Source organism: Octopus bimaculoides, chromosome 6 (assembly GCF_046866305.1).
Source record: "Octopus bimaculoides isolate indiv1 chromosome 6, ASM4686630v1, whole genome shotgun sequence".
Taxonomy (NCBI): domain Eukaryota; kingdom Metazoa; phylum Mollusca; class Cephalopoda; order Octopoda; family Octopodidae; genus Octopus; species Octopus bimaculoides.
The window spans coordinates 19,964,321-19,976,531 of NC_142933.1; the positions used below are offsets into that span (position 1 = coordinate 19,964,321).

At 34.0% G+C, this 12,211-nt stretch overlaps 1 protein-coding gene across 6 annotated transcripts in view; it reads right to left on the reverse strand.

Annotated features, from left to right (window-relative positions):
• Positions 1 to 12,211, reverse strand: part of LOC106872923 (G protein-coupled receptor dmsr-1-like) — a 477,534-nt gene that overhangs the window by 120,880 nt on the left and 344,443 nt on the right. The window contains exon 6 of one of the 6 annotated variants that reach the window (XM_089353534.1): positions 7,583 to 7,690. The exons of the other annotated variants lie outside the window; for them this stretch is intronic. The gene's annotated coding sequence lies outside the window, so the exon portion shown is untranslated. The remainder of the gene's footprint in view (positions 1 to 7,582; positions 7,691 to 12,211) is intronic. 6 annotated transcript variants of the gene reach the window in all.

A 12,211-nucleotide genomic window follows, 5' to 3' on the forward strand; every position in this document is an offset into this window, starting at 1 on the left:
ACGCACGAGTTTTACTATTCAGTCATTCCACTCCAATTTTGCATTCTTTAAAAGCAAATGCGGTGGAATATTCTAAAGAATAAGACAAAATTCTGTGTTCATATTCTGCAGTGATTCACTAACGTTTTAACTGTTCAGGGCTGCTATGAAGCCTAATCACTTGTGAGCTGATTTGACTACATGCAACAGCTCAACTTTGAGGCATTGCGCCTATGTTATATATTATATACATGCCACAGCAGCATGAAAAACATGAAATCATTAATATGTTTCTATACAAAATAGAAGAGAATGTAGTTAAGAGATTGAGGATACTTTCAAAATTATCCAGGATATCAAGATGAAGTGATTGCTGAACAACTAACAAATTGTATTCGTTGAGTTTCACTCAAGAAGATAGTAGATATTAAGATGTTATCAAAATATCTTGCAACATTATCCAATTTAGATATATAACAGCGCTGTTGCTATAACAAGAGATATTTCATAATTCTCAACAGAAAATACACTAACAAAACAATAACATAATCTAATAAATTCAATAGTTGTTGCCACGGTTTAGACGAAATTCAACCCTGTTCGAGCGGACCTCTACAGCTTTGGTCATCCTGTTTTTATCGTCCATACGCAGTGTATGTAGAAGTACATTAAACAGTGCGTCTTTTTTAAAGTCTTTAGGGTCTTAGTTGCGAAGGATTTGGCTGCCATTTATGACAAGGAGAGCAACACCTACAGAAGCTTCTTCGTTAGATGACATGAAAACGAGTACAAAAATATATTCTCAACATAAAAAACAAAACTTTTAGCATCTAAGTATAATAAAAACATCCTCATAAAGAAATAACTGAGATAAAATTTTAGTACTGGTCAAGCGTTTTGAGTGGTTGGCTGGAGAAATTAGTATTTGACACATGTTACCATTTCAGAAGTATGAATTCTGAATGTGAAAAAACTTTACTAAGTAGTATATACCGTGTATCTATATGAATAAAAAGACCTCGCCTAACAATAATGAATCAAAAACATTAAAAAATCTAAAACACTGAGTTCCTCTTTCACCTTAAAAGAAACTTCACCCTCCCTTCTATTTCTTTGTAAACTCACTCGAAACATTGAAGCGTTGAATGAATGACATATTTTCATTTATCAAAGTCGTATTGCTCAGCTCGAATGCAACACTTCTCAGATCAACCTACCATTGGTGATATATGCATTTTAGTAGATTAGAAGAATATTTAGATTTCAAAGAAGTAACTAGCATATACTTTTTCTTGGATGTAAAAAAAAAAAAAAGCATTTTTATTTTCTTTTAGTTAAATATGGAATATAGCTGAGATACTACTCCTCAAGGTGTTCAATTGCATTACAAACAAGAAATAAATGAAAGACAAAAAGAACATTTTATTTGTAGTTGAATTACTTGAAAAGAGCAGCATGAGCTCCAATAAATCAGTCCAACTTAAGAACAGGTTTAAATAATGCCTCGACTGAAAAAAAAAAGAAAAAAAAATATTTTGATGAATTGTAATTTTTCTTGGTCACCAATAGTTTTACCTTTTTTGTAAAGAATCCGCATTTTGATTTTGCAAATACCCGAAGGTGTAAATAAGCAATGTTGTCAATTTGAATTGAAAATTCGTGCGTATATATTATATATATATATATATATATATATATATATATTTATAGATCGATAGATAGATAGATAGATAGATATACACTCATATATAAATAAATAAATGCACACATACACACACACATATATATACATACATACATACATACATACATATACATATATAAATATAAATATAAATATATATATATATATATATATATATATATATATATATATATATATATATATATATATATATGGATGTGTGAATGTGTATATCTGCATGTAAGTATACATGCAGAAAGAACAATTTACCAGTTGGAAGATGAAGGCAAGAGACAGATAGGGAAGTAAGATAGTGACGTGCTAAGATATGACAAATATCTTAGAGAAAGAGTGGGAAGAATTGATGTGCTTTTGCTAATTGATTGTGAGTGGTAAAACGTCTTCTGCATTTAAATTAATCATTATCTCGGGAATACTGAAAATATGGTGTAAAATAGTGCTCTTCTATATAATAAATTATGCTTAAGACCAAATCGATGTAATTATTCTCTTTATATTGCCACAGCTGTATTTGAATACCATCTATTTCGAGAGGCTTCTTTAAGATCATTTACATATCTTACACCGCTGACTGCATGGCGTTGTAGTTCTGACGTGCAACACGCAATCAGGTGATTCGAAGATCCGTTTTATTTTAAAGTATTTTGATGACTTGCCTTCAACTAGGGCCTCGGAGTTAAACATGGGTGCCATTGTAGCAGACTCTTGAGATCACTGGATAGAATGCCTTGTGATATTTTTCTGAATCATGGCTCTGATATCAAATCCCTCCGATGTTAAATTTGCATTTCGTTTTTCTCAGAATTGATAAAAGGTACCTATTCAAGGCGGTAGATGTGATGGACGAACTGGCTTTCGGCATTTTTTCCTTCCAGCTTTTTTGCGTTCTGAGTTCAAATCCCAACATGGTCAACTTTGATGGGCTTAATCCATCATTCAGGTTAACCCCAACACCCCTACTTTGGGTATCTTTTGCAAGGCCCATTCTATTCCAATTATTCGACACAGGACTGTCTTAGAGTTGAGGATAACTTCTTCTCCTTCAACTCCCACTTATCACGGATGTCCTTTAAGGAATAGTAACTGAGTTCCTTCCTTATTAAACAAACATAATGAAATAAAACCAATGAAAGCCTCACAGAGAAAATTATTCAGAGAACTATTTTGAAGGACTGCAGTTGTTCATGCGTGTTAGGCTTGATCAATCATTCTATTAAACAGCATTTCCTGGTATCTGAATCCCATTATTTGAAGCTCTTAGCTGCACCATTCACATGCTTCCTCCGTTTGATAATAGCTCAATATTTTGAGCTGCTCTTTTCAACTACAGCAACTAAACCAGTGCAATATACACGTAGCAAGACATGTTGTTTTATGTAATTATATGTTATGGACCTAATTATGAATGTTCGGGATTGACCTCTCATATGCACGCTTTTCATTTTCCTCCCCAGTCACAGAGGTTTTGCAAATGTTGTGTCCGCTACATTTTTATCTTCAAGTTAAGACATATAAATATATACCTGCTGTATTTGATCTACATTTAATAGCTTCAGAAATATTCAGAGGTCAGCAGACAAGATATACATATATGTGTATATGCATGGGGGAGTGTATAGAGAGAGAGGTGGGAGAGTTCTAACAAGCGGATGTTAGGATCGCTATAGCTTAACCGAATCATAACATGTGCGTCTGTCTGTATCCGTGTGTGCGTGTTTTTATTGACATAGATTTAGTTATATAGATATATAGATATACATGCATATGAGTAAATATATAATATACATTATATTATATACACAAACACGCACACACAGACACTTACTCATACATACATAGCGCATTTCCATACTATACATAAATGATGGCGTCTGAACAATTTCTCTCTGGAATACTAAAAGATAGGAAATATGATAAAATTTATTATTAATTTAATCATTTGGAAATTTAAACTTCAAACGAAATATTCGATGTTGTATTTTTCTGGCTATGATGTTTTTTCAGAACAGAATTTCGGGGCAGGAAAATACTTCGATTTGACATATATCTTTGCTATAATTATTTCTAGCTGAAAAATGTATACCAGATAACATTAACAATGACAATGCAGATATATTTGCATTATAATAACATATTATGGCGGTTAATCTTAAATCAATTATTTGATATTTTTCTTATCGTTTAGTCAGGTAACAAACTGTGCCTCAGATGCTTTACAGAGCCTCGGAGACTAGTGGGAGAGAGGAAGGAAGATATCGCCATACAAGACGCCTTCCCCCACGACTTACAGAAAATGGGCTCAATTAAACACACGTGAGAGCGCAGGCGCTTGGGTTAAACCGGTTGACGGGTTAAGTTCAAATTCCACAGCAGGTATTGAACACACTGCCACAAATACTGCAAGGCATCTGAGCCGATATTCGTGCAGTTTCGGCAATTCACAGCCTTGGACTGCTACCTAATTACCAACCCCCGAAAGGATGCAAGGCAAAGGTGACGTTGAAGGAAATTGAACTCAAAGCCAACCATTATACCTGACGTTCTCCTGACATTACCAATTCATTTATTACTACGATAAACCAGGAAACCGTTTAAAGAGTGTTATAAAAGATATTGCAGGACGGGTGGGCATACATACACACATTTTCTGACGGAATAATGACATTTTATACATAAATAACTCGATATTGATCTATGAATATTTGAGAGATTGCAGCAAGAGCACTAAGACTACGTAAAAAACAATTTTCACATCACAGCTGCGATCAAAAGTTTCACCTGCACAATGGGAACGTATCAGTTTCTAGTGCAAGGGTCAGTAGGTTATCGTTTTATTATGGTACGTTGAATTTTGCTTAAGCGACAGCTTAAAGAAAATCTAGTCCTCAAAGCACCCGCAGAGTGTTGCGTGCCCAGCTTTCTTTTCGTCTCTATTTTCTCAATTTTTCTGTGGAAGTACTTCAAACCTTTCTTGCTTGAGCACGTCTGGCAACTGGGTCTTTTGTCTTGCGTCAACAGGTTGACTCTCGACTTTATGCTTCCATATGCACGGTGACAGTCAGAAATGAACACAGTGCCGTTCATCTAGATGTTCTTCCTACTGATCATTTTAGAACATGGAAAAATATCCCCCGTATTAAAAATCAAAGCATGCCTGTTTCTTCATTGTTATATCCTTAATGGATTCCTCAGCCATAGAGAATTTGTGCTATGAAACATGTTACCAACGCATTAATTAATATATTTATTTACCTAGAGGGAGCTAACTCACTTCGTTTCTCTCTGGCTTGTTACATTACCAAAACTACGGATGTCAATTATTTTTCTCGGGGTTACTAAACTCGTTTTAGCAAGCCTGTCACTGCTCTTTGGAAAGCCATATCAAACTTTGAGCCAAAGAATATTACATATCTTAGAAAAATATGTTTACACGCCCAAGATAATAGGGAGTTCATTCAGCCGTCCCAAAACGCTTTGCCACTAAATTAAAAAGAATAAAGGTTTGTTTTTTAAGTGTGGTAATATTTCAATCCTTCGAATAATTAGACGATCCACTCATTACAAACAATAACAAGAATAGCTAGAAATACAGCAGCTACAAAAACAAAAACAAAAAACAACGAATATCACCTCCACAGAAAAGGTCACATAAAACGAGAAAGCAACCATACTCTGGGATATGCCAATACACTGACAGAGAAATTAAGGTAAATAGGCCAGATATAGTTGTCAGAGATCATGAAGGAAAAAATGCTTTCTAATTGATATATCAACACTAGCAAATGAAATTTGAACTCAGCTTTGAAAGTCAGAATAAACGCCGCTAAGCACTATTTCTGCTCCGTAATAATAATAATAATAATAATAATAATAATAATAATAATAATAATAATAATAATAATAATAATAATATAACCAACATCACACTGAAAAATAAGTCACATGTCATTGAAACATACCCTATATTCATAAGAATCGGAATTTACAAGGTACTCGTTGTCAACCTTGCTTTTCTGATTGCTTTGCTCCCATTAACAACCCTGTTAAATGAAACCACCATGGGTTACAATGCTATGGAAAAACAACAAAATCATCTATAACTTGGCCACTTAAAAGTCTTCAATAGTTGGTGAGTGTTTAAGTGTTCTCTCTCATTATTCGACCATGCAAACAGCTCTTCTACCACAAGAACACTCTTAAACGTCGATGGAAATTCGACTTAAGCAACTTCAAAGTAAGCGACTTTGCGAATGCATAGTTTCTTAATTTCTTCTAGATGTGCGAACACGCAAACATTCTACTTTCCTATAACTTTAGAAAAAAATTACTATCTACAATTTACTGTGATTATTTCATTTTAGATCTCGTATTATTCGAATATTCAAACACCTCTCTTATCTCTATGAAACTCTACAACACCTCTGGCTATCTAATGTAAGCAGCTTCGAAATAAGCGAATTTCTGTGAGAACATAATTTCTAAATATCTTCAAGATTTTAGGACAAGCAAAACATTCCTGTTTCATACTCACAAGCTGAAGAGCCTCCAATATTCAAAAGGCAGAACACTTTGTTATAACAAGCAGTTATAACAAATGCAGACGATAAGCGATGGTCGTATTAACAAACTGCTCCGCTACGAAAACTGTAATGCGCAGTACAACTTCATTTAAAAGTGAACACATATCAACGGTAATTAAAACATAATTAGATCAGTCTCCTCAAAATCTACTAAGACATTCATTAAGCATCGTAGTAGTAACTCGTACTGCTCTAACCCCATATCTTGGCCTTTGCTGACCACATGTTTGCTGATTGCCGGCGTACATCTATTGAATTTATTTATAGACTAATGATATCTGCTTGTCTTTCTTTCTCCTCCAAAGTTAAGCTTGCAGCCTTCACTTGGCCAATCTCCATCAACAACATCAACAAGTCAGAGTCAGAAAATGACAACAACAATCCTTTCTCTTAAAGGCACAAGGCCTGAAATTTGTGGGGGGGGGGGAGGATAAGTCGAGTGCGTCGACTCCAGTACTCAACTGGTACTTATTTCAGCAACCCCGAAAGGATGTAAGTTAAAGTTGACCTCGGCGCAATTTGAACTCAGTACGCAAAGACGGACGAAAGGCCGCTGAGCATTTTGCCTGGCGTGCTAAAGATTCCGCCATCTCACCGCCTAAACAACAGCAACAATAACAATAGTAATGCTGCTGCTGCTGATGATGATGATGATGATGATGATGATGAGGAGGAGGAGGAGGAGGAGGAGGAGGAGGAGGAGGAGGAGGAGGAGGAGGAGGAGGAGGAGGAGGAGGAGGAGGAGGAGGAGGAGGAAGAAGATGATGACGATGATGGTAGTAAAATGAAACTAAACAAAGTGAAACAATAAACGTTTGAACTTGTTAACGATACAAAATCTTACAATAGCATCAGTGAGATATATAAAACCATTAAGAAAACAACAAATAGTGACGAAAGTCGGACTGCTATTTACTGAGTAAACAGGCCTGAGGTCAAAAATAATATGGATGCCTACGTACATGCAAACCCACACACATACAAACACGCATGTGTGGATAATGTGTGTGTGTGTGTGAATTCATTTATTCTTTTATTCGCTTCAACCATGCGGTTGTGGTCATGCTGGGGCCCCATAGTATATATATATATATATATCCTTTAATTTAGTTTACGGGAAACGCTTAAGGGAAAGGTTTTAAATATGCATATAAAAGCCCCTATTCCATTATGCCAGCTACAGCCAAATGATGCCAACAGGCGATAAAAGATTTTGGGGTTGCACCGAGCCGTGCCGATATAATGTAGCATAAATATAGTTATAACAATAATAGTCCTTAGATAGAATTCATAAATATTTCAATGCATTGCTACGCACGTTTTCCGAAATTGCTTTCTTAAAATCATAGTCCGTATTCGTTGGATGATTAAAGTGCAGTCTGTAGTTCCCATGGACATCGGGTAGATCATATTCAAGCATTCATTTCTGCGAACGAAATAACATTAATGGACGTTTACTAAGGATTGTTATTCTTTTACTTTTTCAGCCATTTGAATGTGATGCTCAAGCACCGCCTTAAAGGGGTACAAATCGACCCACAAATCGACCCCAAGTCGTACAAATCGACCCACGGCTTATTTTCGAAGCCTAGAACTTATTCTATCAAGAGATTTAATTTGCCAAATCATGGAAAATTGGAAAGCAGATCTTTACTCGGGTGATACAGCCTAAAGGAAAGTTAATATCAAGAGAGGAATACCGGGAATATTTTGCACCCTCACAACAACAGAAAAGAACACACAGTGCTGCACATACACCAGCAACACGGAAATGTAGCAGATTATGGTGAGAAGAAGAAGAAGAAGAAGAAGAAGAAGAAGAAGAAGAAGAAGAAGAAGAAGAAGAAGAAGAAGAAGAAGAAGAAGAAGAAGAAGAAGAAGAAGAAGAAGAAGAAGAAGAAGAAGAAGCTGAAGCTGCCATAAGGAGTCAGGAGAGGAATGCAATACGGCACTATGTGTATGTTTTCGTATATATTGTGTTCTAAAACAGCAGCACGTGTATTTGTTGGAAAGAATAGGATTCTGATCTAAATCTCTAATTTAGGAAACTTCAATTTAAACAAGCCAAAATACTTAAGATGCATAAACGAACGGTACAAAAATTACAAACATTGAAATATCATTAAAGCCTTAAACATTGAAAATCTAAAGGAAAATATAAAACTAGTGTATGAGAATCAAAATAACTAGCCCCAGGAAATAAATATCCTAAATTATCTACAGAATATTATTAACAACAGAAAATGAAGAAATACACAAAGGAATGTATAAAGAATAGCGACAGGAAATATTCAACATTACAGCATTCTAAAAATAAATATTGGGTTGGTGCATAATTATTGCAGCTTTTTCTTAACAAATTTTATTCAACAAAAACAATAAGAACATGTAGCAAGAACATCCTTGAATGATTATTCCGGAACATATTCACCATTTACTTCAATTACTGCTTCCCATTTGCTTGGCAGATGGTCAGACCGTCATTTAAAGATGTTTTTGTTAACTAATGTTATTGTTCTTTTGTAGAATAAAATGTGTCGTAAGAAAGCCGCAATAATTATGCACCAACCCAATAATTTGAAAGTGACATTATTCTAAAGGTGAAAACAGTTAACGAATTTCAATCGATTTTAGATCATTTTATGAACCAATGAAAAACTTTCCCAAAATTTAAGCCGAACGATTTCTTAGCAGCAACATTGTAAACTTCAACTTTATCATCAAAGACGAAATAAAAGTTTACGCTAAGTTCAACGTCGCCAAATTTAATCATATAACAAAATCAGCAAAAACACTGGACACAAAAGCATTGCCTCAAAATTTCTCATTTAGAAAGCGCTACATCTAATAAAATAACATGGAATGTAAAGAACTAAAAGAATGTATCTTTCAATTTTTGATGAAATCAATAAATAAAACCATAAACGAGATGAGGATGAAAGAAAGATAAATATCACACAAATACAAAATAGCGAAACCAAAAACATAAAAAGAAATGTAAAACATGGAAAAAATGTGCTCGCTAAATTGCAGATAATCTTTATGAAAAGTGTCTGCGATTCTTTGAATGAAATAAGATTATTCGACGCCAACTCAAAATGAATTTAACAAGTAGACAAGTAGACTAGGTCAAAACAAAACGCTTATTACTACAGTGCAAGTTACAGGAAGAAATAGAATAGTTAGTGTATGGACAACGATGAGTTCATCGAAGATAAGAACTTTTGTAACTGTTGAACAATTATAAGAGGTCATATAAACACAACCAGGTGCATGGCTGCTAGCTGCTCCTAGTATTTCAACCACTGGAAAAGATCAACAAATTAAATATTTCCAAGCGAAACTTTACTCATACGCAAATGAGCCACTGAGATAGAACATATATGGCCATTGAAGAAAATCGTAGACTAGTCCCACTTAAATCACATGCTACAATCTTAGAAAATGGAAACTTATTTGTTCGATAAATTAGTTCTAAATACAATACACCAGGATGGAAATGGTTTAAATACCATTGATTACAACGCTGATCGTTCAGTGCTAGTAAGAACCAAAAGAACATCAACGAAAATGGACCCGTTATATAACACAATCCGGTATATGCCACGTCTGAATAAAAGACAAAATTACCATAGAAAACCATTGATTATAGTCTACTAGATCGTTGTTCTTCTGGAGTTAAGCAGGAACGACGACGATTGCAACAGCATGTATGAATAATGAAATTATATATTAAACATATAACTGTCTCCATGCTAAGAAACTTAATTCCTGTCACTTAATTCAATGTGAAACTAAATTGTCAAGTAACAACATACCCTGTTAAAACTAAGGTATTAATCGTGTATAATAAGAATATTGAATTACAGTATTCATGCATATTTACCAACACATGTGTATGTGTAACAGTGAGAGATTTGCTCAGTAAAACTGTAATAATGGCCTATTCATGCACGATCTATAAATCAATAGGAAACGCTAGATGGACAACAAATTTGCCACGATAAAAACCAGTATTTGCAATACTATTTTCAAGTACGTCAACCATATATTTAGAGAGATATACACAGATTTTTCTTTTAAAGTCTCTAATACTTGGGCATAGCTTTTAAGTGTTTTAGTCGATTTTTAGCAATAACAAATCCGGAATATTGTCTATATATATATATATATATATATATATATATATATATATATATATATATATATATATATATATATATATATATATATATATATATATATATATATATATATATATATATATATATATATATATATATATATATATGCGCGAGGCTGTGTGGTAAGAAATTGGCTTCATAACTTTATGCTTCCGGATCGAATCTGACTGCGTGGCACGTTGGGGCGATGTCTTCTATACTTTCGGGTCAACCAAAGCCTTGTGAGTGGATTTGGTAAGTAGAAACTGAAAAAAGCCCGTCGTATATGTGTGTTTTTGAGTGAGAATATATGTGTCTGTGAATGTGCTTATTCCAGTGTTTACACTCACTGGCATAAGATTGTGGTATGGATTCCCAGATATAGAATGTTTTGAGTTCCTGTGCAAAATGTTTCATGCCTTGTTTTTTCCAGTCCATTCATCTACTACAGACTGGTGTTCTGTTCAAGAGGAATGTTAACCCGCCCGCCTCTTTAGCTTAGTGAAATCATTCGAAAGGTACAACAATGCGAAGAAGCGGTGTACAACGACATCCGATAGTGTCCGTATATAAAATGAAGCTGAGTCACATTATTATAAAACATATGATGCTTCACCGGAATCTGTTTTTACACGTTTTCTCATTTGCATGCATCCTTGGGCAACATAAACGGAGTGATTTGCTCAAGAACACTATACATCGTCTGTTTCAGAAATCGAAACTACAATCATAAAATCGTGAGTGGAACATCCTAACTTGTTAGCCGTGTGCTTCCACATATGCAGACACACGCAGACACCTAGTCCACCCCACTCCACACACACATGAAACGTCGTAAGTTTCTCTACTGGCTCTGAATTCTATAGAAAACCTGTAGATATAAACTAGAAAAAAGAAAAACGCAAATGAAAATATCGCACTGCTTAAACAAAAATAAGTCATAATATTGTGTACCGCGGAACGAAATACTGTGTCCTTTCTAGCAATATATACAGACATATATATATGTATATATATATATATGTATATATATATATATGTATATATATATATATATATATATATATATATATATATATATATATATATATATATATATAGATAGATAGATAGATAGATAGATAGATAGATAGATAGATAGATAGATACATACATACATACATACATACATACATACATACATACATACATACATACCGAAAATGGAATTTACGAGATTATTTATTCAAATCCATTACAAGTGTTCCGACACCTAATACCTTTGTACTTTAAAGGGGAGATAATGTACAATTGTCTTGCATCACAGAGCACAGATCACTCGGCAATTTGGATTGGATTAGAACTACAAATACGCTAAATGTCCGATCCTTGATTCTTATCTTGAATTTCTTAATGTAATTTCTATAATGTTGTACTGAGAATCAGTGCATATTTGGGCAACAACAGAAAATTCTCTAAGATTTTATATAATCTAATTTTTTGTATATATTTTACTAATATGGAGCCTACTAACTTGCATCGTTTTTAAGTTACCCATGGAAATAGTACCTACTCTTGTTGAAATGATGTGCTAATTTGTACAGAAGAAACCTAACTAGCCAGTTTCTATGAACAGCTCGGTTACAATATATTTCATCTTCATAGTGTGTGTAAAGTTGTAAGCGTCCCAATATAAAAAAAAATAGAGTAAACAGAGACAGAGTTCCAGAAAGATTAATCAATATATATATATATATATATATATATATATATATATATATTAGAATATACCGTAGATGATATAT